The sequence below is a fragment of the Pristiophorus japonicus genome, chromosome 12, assembly GCF_044704955.1.
Source record: "Pristiophorus japonicus isolate sPriJap1 chromosome 12, sPriJap1.hap1, whole genome shotgun sequence".
NCBI classification, from domain to species: Eukaryota; Metazoa; Chordata; class Chondrichthyes; family Pristiophoridae; genus Pristiophorus; species Pristiophorus japonicus.
Window position 1 is genome coordinate 178,345,493 of NC_091988.1, and position 17,266 is coordinate 178,362,758.

General features: G+C 45.7%; 1 protein-coding gene across 3 annotated transcripts in view; it reads right to left on the reverse strand.

Moving 5' to 3' along the window:
* The window catches only part of ptprt (protein tyrosine phosphatase receptor type T), a 1,564,838-nt gene that overhangs the window by 45,685 nt on the left and 1,501,887 nt on the right, over window positions 1-17,266 (reverse strand). The window lies entirely within an intron of this gene.

Sequence of the window (17,266 nt, forward strand, 5' to 3'; positions counted from 1 at the left end):
GAATTCAACAGAGACAATGGCTAGCTGAACGGCGATTCATGCCATCGCAATGGACAATGCAGCCAGTAATGAGACCATCAACACCTGTTAATGGTGCGCTTAAGGACAGTTACAGAGACAGTCAGACACGATCGACTGGTAATGGACCTTTTGTTTCCAACAACGGGGCCTCCAGCTCATGCTGGAGGTGTTGAGGCAAACACCCAGCCAGAGCTTGCAGGTATCAGCAATATCAGAAACTGCAATGTCAGCAGTCACTTGGCGCATGTGTGCAGGAAACCTGCAGCCAGGTTGATGTACGAGGAGGACGGGCCCGACGTAAGCCCTACGAGGCCAAATGAATACTGGGGGAAAATCGCTGGAAGCTGAAGTTCAGCGAGTTCATGTGGAGCACATATACAGTTCATATACCAGGACGCCACCGATAATGATGAAAGTGCTCCTCAATGGCATCCCAGTATTAATGGAGCTAGACACGGGGCCAGCCAGTCCCTGATGAGTATCAAAAGGTTCGAAAGGTTGTGGGTGTCCAAGGCCAGGAGGCCAAAATTATTGCCGATTGACGCATAGCTACGGACATATACAAAGGAGATCATTCCGGTGCTAGGCAGCGCCACGGTAGTCATGACCTACAAAGGTTCGAAGAACAGGGTGCCACTCTGGATTGTCCCGGGGGACGGTCCTGCACTACTGGGAAGGAGTTGGCTTGCTGTCATGAACTGGAAATGGGACGATGTCAATGCAATTTCTTCTGTGGAGCGAGTATCATGGCTCACAGGTCCTGGACAAATTTGACTCATTATTTCAACCCGGCGCCGGCACTTTCATGGGGGCCAAGGTCGTGATTCACATAAACCCGGACGCCAGGTCAGTACACCACAAGGCCAGAGCGGTGCCGTACGTGATGCGGGAAAAGATAGAATGCTAATTGGACCGCCTGCTGAGGGAAGGCATCATCTCGCCAGTCGAATTCAGTGACTGGGCGAGCCTGATCATGCTGGTGCTCAAGGCGGATGGGTCGGTCAGGATATGTGGCGATTACAAGGCCACCATCAATCGGGTGTCACTCCAAGACCAGTACCCGCTACCGAGAGCGGAGGACCTCTTTGCGATGCTATCCGGTGGCAAACTTTTTTCAAAATTGGACCTGACCTCAGCTTACATGACCCAGGAGCTGGCGAGTGAGTCGAAAAAGCTGACCATTATCACGACACACAAGGGGTTGTTTGAGTATAACAGATGTCCGTTCGGGATTCGTTCGGCCGCCGCGATCTTTCAGCGAAATATGGAAAGCCTCCTCAAGTTGATTCCAAGGACGGTGGTTTTTCAAGGTGACATCCTCATCACGGGTCGCGATACTGAAGAACACCTCCACAACCTGGAGGAGGTGCTACGCAGACTGGACCGGGTAGGGCTTTGACTGAAAAAGGCGAAGTGTGTCTTCTTAGCTCCAGAGGTAGAATTCCTGGGGAGGAGGGTAGCAGCAGACGGGATCAGACCTACTGCGTCCAAAACGGAAGCGATCCAGAGAGCACCCAGACCCCGTAACATGACGGAGCTGCGTTCGTTCCTGGGGCTCCTGAACTATTTTGGTAACTTTCTTCCCAAATTGGGCACGCTGTTAGAGCCGCTATACGTGCTCCTACGCAAAGGTCGCGATTGGGTCTGGGGGAACAGCCAGGAAAAGGCTTTTGATAGAGCACGCAATTTGTTCTGCTCCAACAAACTGTTAACATTATATGACCTGTGTAAGAAACTAGTTTTAACGTGTGATGCGTCGTCCTATGGGGTCGGGTGTGTGTTGCAGCATGTGAATGCCAATGGTCAGTTACAGCCAGTAGCTTCTGCCTCCAGAAATCTGTCCCAGGCAGAAAGGGGCTGCGGGATGGTAGAAAAGGAGGTGCTCGCATGTATATATGCAGTAAAAAAAATGCTTCCAGTACCTGTTTGGCAGGAAATTTGAGCTGGAGACAGATCACAAACCGCTAACGTCCCTTTTGGCCGACAACAAGGCCATAAATGCAAATGCATCGGCCCGCATACAGAGGTGGGCACTTACGTTAGCCGCCTATGACACAATTCGGCACAGACTGGGCACTGAAAACTGCGGCAATGCACTCAGCAGGCTCCCACTAGCCACCACTGAGGGGGCAACTGAGCATGATGCTGAGATGGTCATGGCTGTTGAAGCTTTCGAAAGCGAAGGCTCACCTGTGACAGCCCATCAGATTAAAGTCTGGACAAATAAAGACCCACTACTGTCTTTAGTTAAGAAATGTGTCCTGAATGTGGACTGGGCAGCCACGTACGGGGCATGCCCTGAGGAATTTAAACCGTTTCATAGACGCAAGGATGAACTCTCACTTCAGGCCGATTGCCTACTGTGGGGAAACCAAGTAATCATGCCCCAGATGGGCAGAGAGGTGTTTATCAGAGAACTTCACAATGAGCACCCGGGCATTGTCATGATGAAGCCAATTGCCAGGTCACACGTTTGGTGGCCAGGGATAGATGCAGACCTGGAACTTTGTGTTCGCAGGTGCAACACATGTGCTCAGCTGTGCAATGCACCCAGGGAAGCCCCCCTTAGCCCGTGGTCCTTGCCCGCCAAGCCATGGTCATGCATCCATGTGGACTACGCAGTTCCTTTCATGGGAAAATGTTTTTGGGTGCAGTAGACGCCTACTCCAAATGGATTGAGTGTGCCATTTTAAATTCAAGCACCTCCTCTGCCACAGTAGAAAGTCTTTGGGCAATGTTCGCCGCCCATGGTCTACCGGATGTCTTGGTCAGCGTCAATGGCTCGTGCTTCACCAGCACTGAATTCCCGGACTTCATGGCAGGCAATGGGATCAACCATGTCAGAATGGCACCGTTCAAGCCGGCCTCAAATGGCCAGGTGGAACGAGCAGTGCAGATAATCAAACAGGGAATGTTCAGAATCCAAGGGGTTCCCTACAAAGCCGCTTATCACGCCTCCTGTTGGCCAATAGATCCCGACCACACTCGCTCACAGGGGTTCCACCCGCAGAGCTGCTAATGAAAAGGACGCTCAAAACCAGGTTATCCCTTATACACCCTACAATGAAAGAAATTGTTGAGAGCAGGCGTCAGTCACAATGTGACTACCATGTCAGGAATGCGAGGGCGCGATGTATTGATGTCAATGACTCTGTTTTTGTCCTTAATTACGCTGCAGGGACCAAATGGCTCGCAGGCACTGTGATTGCCAAAGAGGGGAATAGGGTTTTGGTAGTCAAACTTACCAATGGACAAATCTGCCGCAAACACGTGGATCAAACTAAAAGACGGTTCAGCAACCCCATAGAAGAAGCAGAGGAAGAACATGACGTAGAGTTTACTCCACCACAGGTGACCACACACCGGAACCAAGTGGAGGAGAGCCCAGTCACTGTGGGCAGTCCGGACAGGCCTGAGGCACCGCAAACAGCAGACATTCAGGCCAGCGCCCAATAACCGGAGCCCCAACTCAGGTGCTCTACAAGGGAGCGTAAACCACCAGAGAGACTTAACCTGTGATCCCAATAAAACTTTGGGGGGAGGCGATGTCATGTATTCAACTATCATTGTAACCCATGAATAAGCTGACCTAAGTTGTGCACCTTGAGAACATTGACCACAAGGGGCGAGACACTCCTAACCTGGACTTTCAGGTATAAAAGGGGAAGCTCCACCCACCTTCATCACTTGAGGTCTTGGTAATAAAGGTAACTGGTCACAGAGTGACCTTCTCTCAAGTATAGGCCTCGTGTGCATTTATACTATATAGTAAGGACATATCACTGTCTTCATTCATAGAAAATCTGATCTCAGAACTCACCATTACTGTGAATGGGGATACGCCAGTTTAATTGGTTGGTCCGGCCCACATGATCCCAGGCTGCATATATGCTCCTGGAGTACATAGGCCCCTATGCTGGGCTGTGAATGGGGACCTCGGAGTGCAAGTCTACGGTCCTCTGGGACCACCAGATACGTAAAAAAATCTTTCGGTCGGAGGCATCCGCCCGCAGGAAGCCTCCGACCACGATTTCTGGGCCATAGTCTTGTGATGTTTCTGAGGTCAATGCACTGTTTTCTTGAGGCTGTGATGCTGCCACCATTATGGCCTGGAATTTGTAGTCAGCAGCAAAGAAAAGGCATTCACCACTGGCCCCGAAGTAAGCTTTGTACCAAGATCTCGCGATCTCTGTGTTGAGAATTTTGGGTTTGCTGACGTGGAATTGAAAACAATGGAAGTTCATGGGATTCACAGCAAAGAGCTTCTGTGATGTCTAAGCAGCCAATCAAAACACAGAATTCGCACAGACAGTGAACCAGGAAGTGGGTAAGCTCCTAAAATTCACTTTTTAAAAATGTGAGAGAGTAAATCAAAGATTGGGGCTCTCACATGGGGAAAGGTCAAACCTGAAATAAAGATGAAATTTTAAAAAAAATGTTTTTTTTAAGTTTCTTTAGAATTTTAATTTTTGTTAAAAAGGATACATTTCACACTGCACAAAATTAAAATGAGTTTTTCAGGGCCATAACCTTTGTTTAGCCATCAATATACTGTTAAAACCTCAGTTACACTTAATACTTTTGGGTCAAACTTTTAGTGGGGAATTTAACAGCGTACTTACTGCGGAAGAGCCGAGGTTTTTGTCAGTGTCCCTGATTTCAGTGATTTCACTGATTGCCGGTTCTGTGGAGGGGAAGGGTGGGGCACAGGGCAGCCTGTGGAAGAGCAGTGAAGGACAGACCACAACTTCAGGGTTTACGCATTAGGCTGCCCATGCGCTAAATCCTGAAGTTGCGGTCAGTTTCAAAGGTGAAATGACGGCGAACCAGTTCGCCATCATCAGGACTGCAAATTCCAGGCCAATCAGAGTAAGGACAGTGCGACTGCTTTCCAAATTTGTATTTTAATGATTTTTTAAATTCGTTCCTGGGATGTGGGTGTCTGTGGCAAGCCCAGCATTTATTGCCCATCCCTAATTGCCGTTGAGAAGGTGGTGGTGAAGGTACTCCTCCAGTGCTGGAAGGGAGGGAGTTCCAGGATTTTGACCCAGCGATGATGAAGGAACGGCGATATATCTCCAATTCAGGATAGGTGCTCCTTGATGCCACACTCGGTCAAATGCAGCCTTGAAGCCTTGATGTCAAGGGCAGTCATTCCCACCTCACCTCTGGAATTTAGGTGTTTTGTCCATGCTTGGACAAAGGCTGTAATTAGGTCTGGAGCCAATTGGCCCAAAACTGAGCATTGGTGAGCAGGTTATTGATGAGCAACTGCCGCTTGATAGTACTGTCGACAACACCTTCTATCATTTTGATGATGATTGAGAGTAGACTGATGGGAGGGTAATTGGCCGGATTGGATTTCTCCTGCTTTTTGTGGACAGGACATACCTGGGCAATTTTCCACATTGTTGGATAGATGCCAGTGTTATAGCTGTACTGGAACAACTTGGCTAGAGTCACGGCTAGTTCTGGACACAAGTCTCCAGCACGACAGCCGGGATGTTGTCGGGGACTTTGTTGTATCCAGTGCACTCAGCCGTTTCTTGATATCACGTAGAATGAATTGAATTGGCTGAAGACTGGCTTCAGTGATGGTGGGGACCTCAGGAGGAGGCCAATATGAATCATCCACTCAGCACTTATGGCTGAAAATGGTTGCAAACGCTTCAGCCTTGTCTTTTGCACTCGTGCTGGGCTCCGCTATCATTGAGGATGGGGATATTCATGGAGCCTCCTCCTCCCGTTAGTTGTTTAATTATCCACTACCATTTACGGCTGGATGTGGCAGAACTGCAGAGCTTTTATCTGATCTGTTGATTGTGGGATCGCTTAGCCCTGTCTATAGCATGCTGCTTCCACTTTTTAGCATTCATATAGTCCTGTGTTGCAGCTTCCCCAGGTTGGCACCTCATTCTTAGGTATGCTGCTTCTGGCATGCTCTTCTACACTCCTTATTGAACCAGGGTTGGTCCCCTTACTCGATGGTAATGGTGGAGTGAGGGATATGCTGGGCTATAAGGTTACAGATTGAGGTGGATTACAATTCTGCTGCTGCTGATGGCCCACAGCACCTCATGGGTGCCCAGTTTTGAGCTGCTAGATCTGCTCTGAATCTATCCCATTTAGCACAGTGAGTGCCACACAACACGATGGAGGGCGTCCTCAGTGCTAAGATGGGACTTCTTCTCCATAATGACTGTGTGGTGGTTACTGCTACCAATGCTGTCAGGGAGATGCATCTGTGACAGGTACATTGGTGAGGACAAAGTCAAGTAGGATTTTCCCTTATGTTGGTTCTCTCACCATCTGTCGCAGGCCCAGTCTGGCAGCTATATCCTTCAGGACTCAGCCAACTCGGTCAGCAGTGGTGCTATCGAGCCACTCTTGGCGATAGACATTAAAGTCCCCCACCCAGAATACATTCTGTGCCCTTGCTACTCTCAGTTCTTCTTCCAAGTCGTGTTCAACATGGATTCATCAGCTGAGGGAGGGTGGTAGGTGGTAATCAGCAGGAGGTTTCCTTACCCATGTTTGACCTGAAGCCATGAGACATCATGGGGTCCCGGGTCAATGTTGAAGACTCCCACTGTCATTCCCTCCCGACTGTATACCACTGTGCCGCCTGTCATGTATCTTACATTATTATATATAACTGTATCCCAACATGCTATACATGACTGTAATAAGATATGACCTGTAACCACCAGCATACCTTACCACCGGGGGTGCACTTGCAAGAGACAGGTATATAAGCACAGGTCTCAGGCAAGTGCAGCATTCGAGAACTGGGAAATAAAGGTGCAGGTCCAGAGTGACCTTGACTTCACTGCATGCCTCGTGTGAATCTGTACTGAGGGGACAGGACTTTACAGTGGCGACGGGTTACGGGATCACAGAATCCACAGAATGGCGAACAACGGATCAGATGAAAAGTACAATGCGGGAGACAATTGGGAGGACTTTATAGAAAGGCTCCAGCAAAGCTTTGTAACCAAAGACTGGTTAGGCGACGATAAGGCAGACAAGAGAAGAGCCCATCTCTTGACCAGCTGTGGCTCGAAAATATACCAGCAAGCAAGTCGTTTGAAGAATTGAGCACACTGGTAAGAGACCACCTGAAGCCAGCAAGTAGCCTACACATGGCCAGACACAGGTTCTACAACTACAGACGCTGCGTGGGCCAGAGCATACCCGACTTCGTGGTGGAACTTCAGAGGTTGGCTAGTTTATGTGAGTTCTCCGATGAACTGAGGAGAGAAATGCTGAGAGACTTTTTCATTGAAGAAATAGGCCACGCAGGCAAATTCCGAAAGCTCATAGAGACCAAGAACCTGACCATAGAGGCAGCAGTACTGGTTGCACAGACATTCTTGGTAGGGGAAGAAGAAACGAGGTTGATTTACAATGCAGATACGATAACTAATGAAATATTGGAACAAGAACTTCACAGCACTAAACAAGCTGCTACCCCCACACACAGACAAAACCGGCAGAACAAGCAGAACAGGCTCTCGACAGCAAGCAGTGGCAACAGAAGCCATCAAGGGCCACAGGAATGGCCGTTCACACCTCATCAACCCACAATGCGAGCAATCAACTACAAACTGAGAGAAGCTCAAGAGAGATCAGCCAGACGCAGCTCATTCTTTGCAAGCAGTCTGTGCTGGAGGTGGGGGTGGGCACTCGTCAAGGGGATGTTGATTTCAGCAGGCTGTTTGCAGGAACTGTGAATATACAGGGCATTTGGCCCGCATGTGCAAAAAAACGGCAGCTCGGCTGGTATATGAATCAGATGGGTCGGAAAGCGGACCAGAAGATGGTGGGGACAGTACCCGGGACACCGATGCACAGCGGGTCAACACGATCAATGGCCGCTGCTCCTATGACAGGACGCCTCCTATAATGATGAGGGTCCTACTCAACGGGATATCTGTCAACATGGAGCTGGATATGGGAGCGAGTCAATCTCTCATGGGCACTCAACAATTTGAACAACTGTGGCCGCATAAAAGAGACAGACCAAAACTCACAAGGGTCGACACCAAACTAAGGACCTATACCAAAGAAATCGTACCAGTCCTCGGCAGTGCCATGCTCTCTGTCACACACAAAGGGACAGTGAACCGACTTCCCCTGTGGATTGTCCCCGGAGACCCCCCAGCACTGCTGGGGAGAAGCTGGCTGGCAAAACTAAACTGGAAATGGGATGATGTCCATGCCATGTCATTAGAGGACCGGACCTCCTGCTCAACAGTTATAAAGCGATTTGAACATCTCTTTCAGCTAGGTGTGGGCACTTTCAAAGGGGCCAAAGTCAAAATCTACATCACACAGGAGGCTAGACCGGTCCATCACAAGGCCAGAGTTGTACCCTATGTGATGAGGGAAAAGATTGAACACGAACTAGACAGGCTTCTGCGGGAAGGCATTATATCACCTGTGGAATTTAGCGGCTGGGCAAGTCCCATCGTCCCAGTCATGAAGCCTGATGGATCCGTACGAATCTGTGGGGACTACAAATCTACCATAAACAGAGTCTCCCTACAAGACCAGTACCCGCTGCCCAAAGCAGAGGACTTATTTGCCACATTGGCTGGAGGTAAACTTTTCTCAAAATTAGACCTTACATCTGCGTATATGATGCAAGAATTGACCGAGGAATCCAAGCTGCTCACCACCATCAACACACATCGAGGCCTTTTCATGTACAATCGATGCCCATTTGGCATCAGGTCGGCAGCTGCCATATTCCAGCGCAACATGGAGAGTCTACTCAAGTCCATCCCGGGGACGGTTGTATTTCAAGACGACATACTTATCACGGGCAAGGACACCGACTCCCATCTCCGTAATTTGGAGGAAGTACTAAAGCGGTTGGATCGGGTAGGCCTACGAGTCAAGAAATCCAAGTGCCTGTTTCTCGCACCCGAGGTTGAATTTTTGGGCAGAAGGATTACCGCTAATGGAATCGGCCCAACAGAGTCCAAAACAGAAGCAATTCGCCTGGCACGCAGGCCCCGGAATGTCTCAGAACTGCGCGCCTTTCTCGGGCTACTCAATTACTTTGGAAACTTTATGCAGAACTTAAGCACGCTGCTGGAGCCTCTCCATGTGCTACTCAGGAAGGGGTGCGATTGGTTTTGGGGGGACGCCCAGGAACGCGCCTTCAATAAGGCACGCATCATTCTGTGTTCCAACAGTGTTTTGACTTTCTTTGACCCAGGTAAAAAGCTAGTTCTCACATGCGATGCGTCAGCGTATGGGGTCGGGTGCATTTTGCAACATGTCAATAGTGCGGGCAAATTACAATCCATAGCTTATGCCTCCAGGTCACTTTCGCGGGCGGGTACGGAATGGTAGAGAAGGAGGCGCTCGCGTGCGTGTACGGTGTCAAAAAGATGCACCAATACCTTTTCGGGGCCAAGTTCGCATTTGAAACCGACCACAAGCCCCTCACATCCCTCCTATTCGAGAGCAAGGCAATAAACGCCACGCCTCGGCGCAAATTCAACGGTGGGCACTCATGCTGGCATCCTACGACTATACCATAAGGCACAGACCAGGCACCGACAACTGTGCCGACGCGCTCAGCAGGCTACCCCTGGCAACCACGGAAGGGTCTGATGAACAGGACTGTGAGATAGTCATGGCAATCAATGCCTTTGAGTCCACAGGTTCGCCCATGACGGCTTGCCAATTCAGAGCCTGGACGGCCAGCGACCCCACGTTATCCTTAGTAAAAAGATGTGTCCTAACCGGTGACTGGGCAGAGGCTCGCGATGCCTGCCCCGAGGAATTAAAACCCTTTCACAGGTGCATGCATGAGCTATCACTACAAGCAGACTGCCTGATGTGGGGCAGCCGAGTAGTCATGCCTCTGTGAGGCAGAGAGGCATTTGTCCGGGAGCTCCACCGCGAGCACCCAGGGATCATTCTCATGAAGGCCATAGCCAGATCCCACGTCTGGTGGCCTGGTACTGATGCGGACTTGGAGCTCTGCGTCCGAAGGTGCACCATTTGTGCCCAACTCAGCAATGCCCCCAAGGAGGCTCCACTGAGCCCCTGGCCCTGGCCTACCAAACCGTGGTCGCGGGTGCACATAGACTATGCGGGCCCATTCATGGGCAAAATGTTCCTCGTAGTTGTAGATGCATTTTCAAAGTGGATCGAATGCACCATTTTAAACTCGAGCACAACCTCCACCACTGTGGAGAGCCTCGCAACCATGTTTGCAATGCACGGAATCCCTGACATATTAGTCAGTGACAATGGTCCGTGCTTCACCAGCGCAGAATTCCAAGGCTTTATAATTGACCACGGCATAAACCACATCAAGACGGCACCGTTCAAGCCGGCCTCCAACGGCCAGGCAGAGAGAGCAGTGCAAATCATTAAACAAGGCATGCTTAAAATCCAAGGTCCCACGCTGCTGTTGGCATACAGATCTCGTCCGCAATCACTGACTGGGATCCCCCCCCGTGCAACTGTTGATGAAATGGACTTTAAAAACAAGGCTCTCATTAATCCTCCCAGACATGCACGAAATCGTTGAGGCAAAGCGCCGTAAGCTGACTGAGTACCATGACAGAAATTCGCGGGGGAGATGGAATGAGATAGGGGACAAAGTGTTTGTACTAAACTATGGCAGGGGTCCCAAATGGCTTGCAGGGACAGTAACGGGCAAGGAAGGAAACAGGTAGTACAAATGGACAATTGCAAAACCTGCCGGAGGCATGTAAACCAAGTCAAAAGCAGATTTATCAACAACACTGCGGAACCAGAGGCAGACTACAATGTGTAACTCGCACCACACCTGGTGGATAGACAGAGGGAACAACCTGAGGAAAGGGCAATCCCAACAGACAGCCCAGGTGAGTCAACAACAATCACACCAATTGAAACAGAGAGCCCAGGCGAGATACCAGCAACCACACCCAAAGAAAAACAGATACCAAGGCAAACAACTGAATCACAACTGAGACGCTCCACGCGAGAGCGTAGACCACCTGAGAGACTGAACTTATAAAGACAATAAGACCTTGGGGGAGGGTGATGTCATGTATCTTACATTATTATATATGACTGTATCCCAACATGCTATGCATGACTGTAATAAGATATGACCTGTAACCACCAGCATACCTTACCACCGGGGGGGTGCACTTGCAAGAGACAGGTATATAAGGACAGGTCTCAGGCAAGTGCAGCATTCGAGAACTGGGAAATAAAGGTGCATGTCCAGAGTGACCTTGACTTCACTACATGCCTCGTGTGAATCTGTACTGAGGGGACAGGACTTTACACCGCCACCCTTGGTGGGTCTGTCCTGCCGGTGAAACAAGACATACCGAGCGATGGTGATGGAGGAGGTTGGGACATTGGCTGAAAGTTATGCTTCTCGTGGTATGAGTTAATTCTTTGTGCTGCCTTCACTGAAGTGATTGAAGTACGCCAGCCAGATCTGCTTGAATATGTCTTGTCATTTGAATTCAAGGTTGCAGCATTTCCTTTTCCACAGTGAAAGTGACCTGCTGACAACCTGGCTCCACACCAGGATTACCCAAAGGAATATACCAAATATTTGCCCTATAGATTTGGTGACTGCACACATGACAAGCATGGAAATGTTATACCGACCTTGGAAAGTAAAGAGTTCAAATGATCCTGGCAAGAATACAGGAGGGAAATGCAATGTATATGTTTGCTATGGTTAAAATGTGTTTGGTCAGGATGCTTTCATTCTGAATATGGTTTCATATTATGCAAGTAATGGGCATGGGATCAATAAAGTGCTCAACCAAATTGTTCCTGGGCAGCCAAGTCCTACCGGACCTTTTTGGGGCATCAAAGCCAATGGCAAAACTAAGGTTGCGGAGTGGCCAGAAATTAAATCATCTGTCTAGTTGACCCCTTTCTTTATCGGTTTTTATTTCACTATGTGGCAAATGAAATGTTGCCATTCTGAGCTTTACGACACCAATTCAGAAGCTTGAAATGAAAATAGCTAAAATGTCTAGCTTTTCCATTTGTTTTGAGGGTAGAGGGGAATATGTGATCCTTTTTATGACTATAACCATCAGTTCAATTTTAGGGTTTAATTAATAGATGGAAAATCCTGCAGGCTGAAAATTGGATGCATGGCCGTATTCGCAATATGTTTTCCTGTTGCACTAATTAGTGCATCAGGAGCACTAAACTCTAACATACACTCTGTACCTGCATGTGTGAGACTTATTCTCTCACTGCAATAAAAGCAGAGAATGCTGGAAATCCACAAGTTCTTCAGCATCCGTTCTGACAAATGATCTCCACCCAAAATATTACCCTGTCTTATCTCAGATGCTGATGGACCTTCTATGCATTTCCTACATTTTTGGTTTTATTTCATTTTCCAGCATTTGCTGTTTTTCTTCCCTTTGTATCTCATGATGCAACTTGTTCCTGGATGAATGGGAACATTCACACAGAATTTGGTTAGCTTCCGTGCATCTGTTTTCAGTAGGCCTGTGGGATTTAAACGATTATACAGCTGTCTTGGTAAATATGTAGCTCTCTTAATTAAATAAAAGCCTGGATTAGGATAATAATAAGGAATACCAGGAAAGGAAGGCTACAAAAACAGATATTAGAAGAGCTAAGTGGAAGAAAACAACCAAACTTTCTATGCACACATTCGTAAAAAAAGATAGAATGGCAGAGATGAAGGAGTCAAGCTTGCAGTAGAGAGTGAGGAAATTACAGAGAAGCTAAATAAATACTTTGCCTCAGTTTTCACAGAGGAGGTGAATATTGAGATTGTGGAACCACCAGAGGAGGATGTAGAACAGTTGATGAAGGTGTTAGAAACTAAAGATGCCTAAAAATGTATATGGTTGTGCGATTAAAACTGTGACGTGAAGAATACTGTGTTTAAATGGTTATGTTCAAATTGCAGACGAAAAGTCTCCTCGGACCAGTTAGATGCTTCGAAGTGCTAATGTTTGATTTCCTATGGAGGGTATAGTACTTATTACTTTATACAATCTCCCTGTTGCTGAGCAATTATTTGTTGTTTTTAAGTTAAGACTTAAACCTTGTTTATGTATTTTATGTATGATGCTAAGGTAGGATTGGAAGTTAGTTTAACAGAACTGCTTCCAAAGATAATGGAAGGAAATTGGATGAGTTAGTATAAGCACACAGCAGTTTGCTACGTCGTAAAGAAGGTAACGACCAGTTGAAGTGAGAAAGTGCTGCTTTAGGCTTCATAGTCAAAAGGGAAGAAGACTAGGCCCTGTACTGATTATATCCGAGAGAATAGGGATGAGAGAGAGATGAAACAAATTCCACAGGAAGGCATATTCGGGAAAGTATAAATAACAAGTCATGTGACCAAATTTATGAGATATCTTTAAGATGGGCTTTGTTTCGAGAATCAAGACAAAGAACTCAAAGTCCCATTGGATATTGAGATTTTAGGGGAACTTATATAGGTCAAAAGGTCTTGTCAATATCCAGGTTCATGCCCACCCCTAATAATAGAATAAAATGACCTCCTCAAAGCTTGTCCTCACAGACGGAAGAGAGAAAGAGTGCGAGAGAAAAGGAGGCTCACAGACGGAAGAGAGGAAGAGAGAGAGAAGGAGGCTATAGAAAAAAGGAAGAGAATTGCTCACGTATGTCAACCATTTGTCCAATCGGATCGGTATCAGCTAGTTATCACGGTCGTATGTTTTTGCTGTTTAACCAATGTCTTATATTCCGTCAAACTCTGATTGGGAAACACAATATACCCACCATATTGGTTTGCACTTGAACCTGATTATTTAAGGTGACCAGAGATAGCCGTAAAGAGGTTATTTCTAACAAAGGTTATTATTTAAAGTGCAATACTAAAGAAGTTCTTAAAGGATTATTGAAACGTTAGCTCGATAAATTACCAAGATATATTGGTTTGCAACGAAGAGTTGGTCAGAGGCTCGAGATCAAATAGTGGGGGTAAAAGGAAATTCCTTATATTGAAAATATTTGGTCAGTGGTGTTGCACAGGAGACAGTGTTGGAGTCATTCTAATTTACTACACACGTGAATAATCTGGATTTAGGAATTGAGAAAATAACATTGAAATTTGCTGATAACACTACATTGAGAGAATGACAAATTGTGAAATGGATAATGAAAACCACAAGGGAACAGATAGACTTGTAGAATTGTGTTAGAAACTAGGGATAACTAAAAACCATACGGTTATGCGACTAGAACTGTGACATGAAGAATACTGTGTTTACATGATGGTGTTAGAGCTGGAGACAACAAGTCTCCTTAGACTTGATAGATGCTTAGAAGTGCTAATGTTTTGGTTCCCTGCTGATGTTATAGCATTCTGCACTATGACAACTATATACAATTATCTGTTGTTTTCAAGTTAAGACCTCAACTTTTTTTATTTATCTTTAATTTAACCAACTAAGCTCTATATTATTACTAACAATCAAATTCTAATGCCGAGGTAGAAATTGGAGTTAGCTTAACAGAACTGTATGCGAAAATAAGTAAAAGTTAATGTGTTATAGAAAGACTTAGGATGGAAGGAAGTTGGGGAAGTTAACGTAAACACAAAGTCGTTTACTAGGTCGTAAAGACAGGTAATGACCAATTGAAGTAAGACAGCTCAGGCTTGGACCTCATGGTTGAAAGAGTACTGGGTTAGACCTTGTATTAATGGTACCCAAGAGGATAGGGACCAGGGAGTTAAGACACAAATTCCAATGAAAAAAGCCGAAGAAAATATAAACAGTAAAGACATGTGGACAAGATCATGGGACATCTTTAGGGAGGGCTTTGTTTCAAGAATAGAGACAAAGAATTCAAAGCCCCATTGGGGATTGAGTTTTTAGGGGAACCTCTATAGATTAAAAGGTCTTGTCAATATCCCATTTCAGGCCCATCCCTAAAAATAGAATAAAAGTAACCTCCTGAAAACTGTCTTCACAGATAGAGGAGGAGAGAGCTATAGGCTCTAGACAAAAGGATGAGAGGCTGCTGAGGGAACTGCTCACATGCGCCAGCCATCTGTCCGATCCGATCGGTATCAGCTACTCATCACGGTCATATGTTTTTGCTCTATAACTAATGTGTTATATTCCATCTTAAACTCTGCTTAATCACAATATACCCACCATATTGGTTTACACTCGAACCTGATTATTTAAGGTGACCAGAGATAGCTGTAAAGAGGTTATATCTAACAATGTACTGCATTTCAATCTGCGATAGATCTTTTGGAAGTGAGGATATTAAAATGAAGTACACCTTAAATGGTAAAATCTTAAATGGAGTAGAGGAGCTGACTCTGGTGTACAGACAAACAGGTTATCAAAGGTAGCAAAATAATTAAATACATCCATTTAAAGAAAACATAATTCTTGGTTTTGTATCTAGAGGCTTAGAATTCAAGATGAGATAATATTAAATTTCTACAAGACCTTAGATAAGCTGAATTTGGAGCACTGTGTACAGATCTAGGACCAATCTAAAAGCAATGGAAAAAGTGCAATGTAGATTCATTAGGATGTTACTATGGATGATGGGTTACCGTAACAAAGAAAGACTTGAGAGGGTAGTAAGGCTTTTTTTCACTCGAGCTGAAAAGGTGAATGGATGACCAGATAGAAGTTTATGAAGGCTTATTACTGGTGATGGATTGTTTCCAATGGTTGGCAAGATGGCACAAGTAACATAACTACATCAATAATTAAAGGGGAGGATAGAAAAAAATCTTTACATAGAGGGTGATGAGAATGTGGAATTTTGTGTCACAAAGCACTGTTGAAGAAGAATCCATAGATTATTTAAAAAAGGAATTTATTGCTTGAAAGAGAGGAATATTGACAGTATAGGAAGCAAGTAGAAGAGTGGGATTAATCGAGGTGACTCATTTGGAGAGAACAATGGCATTGATGTGCTAAACTGCATGCTCTGTTTCTGTACTATGTCATTGCCTTACTCTTTTATACTTATTGCAGTTGAAATTCAGAAGTAGCTAATGCCTTGATTTTCAGAGAACAGAAATAATTGGTTCTCAATAGGGTCTATGCTGAGTGTGAATGTAGGATAGACCCATAGCCTCTCAGTCTGGACCAGTGTGTATTTAAAAGATGTTGGGCTTACCTGACTTAAACAATCACAATTACTGTCCAATTAGCCCTACTGCAAAATTAGCAGTTTTACCAATGTCCAAATCTTGGTACATTTTCAGGAAAATATTTGTCAATAGTTCTATCCAATAGGTGGAATTACTTTGATACCTCCAGATTGTTTCAGCATCAATGCTGCATATCAGTTTGAATGTGCAGATCACCTCACCCAATCCAGCAAGGTCCACCTTACACTCAGTGGGGAGAGGGAATTTCTGAGTTTGCACATTGGTGGGCGATGTATGTCAGACATCATATGGAATGTGCTGCCTATAAAACAGGTTGAACTGCTGTATACTGTCAGATGTAAAGTTGTTTTTAAATCTTAATAAAGTTATTTATTTTCATTGAATCTTGGATTACAAAGGACCTTTATAATACATTCAAGATGAGAATTTTGCTGGGGGATGCGAAGGGGGTTGAACCTAGTTTCATCATATCTAATCTGGACCGTGTCAGTTGTAGCACACCACATCAAATAATGGGGCTGACTCAGCAACCTGGAACTTGATCTATAGCCATACAGGTATCCATTACTATCGTATTATGTAATCCCAATTTATTGTGGATTGTTTGCATAAACCTGAATGTTAGATTAGGAAGCAGACACCATCCTTGTTCTTTTACCTCAAGCTCACAGAACTGAGCACAGTATGGGACAAATAATACATGTCATCGTAGGACCAGCATTTAAACTGCTCCACAGGTTACATTCACATTAGGAATCCGGACTATAATTTCGCAGATTGTTACTGACCTGCATCAATCAAAATAAATGAATAGTATTAAGTACTGGCTGTTGGGATCTATAATCATCAAGGAAGTTAATAGTATATAACAAAATAGTCTGCACTTATAAGAAGCAATTATTCTTAAAGGCCAGACGCCAAAATGAAAACATTTAAATTGTACAGCGTACTCCAGTTATTGATGTAACCAGTACACAACCGCTCAAATCAATTAATGCTCCCTGCAGAGAATATAATCTGTCCAGGAGCAGGCAGTGCATTAAGCCTGACTTCACAGTACGCTTTTAGAGTTCTTAACTCCAGTTAATCACATCAATT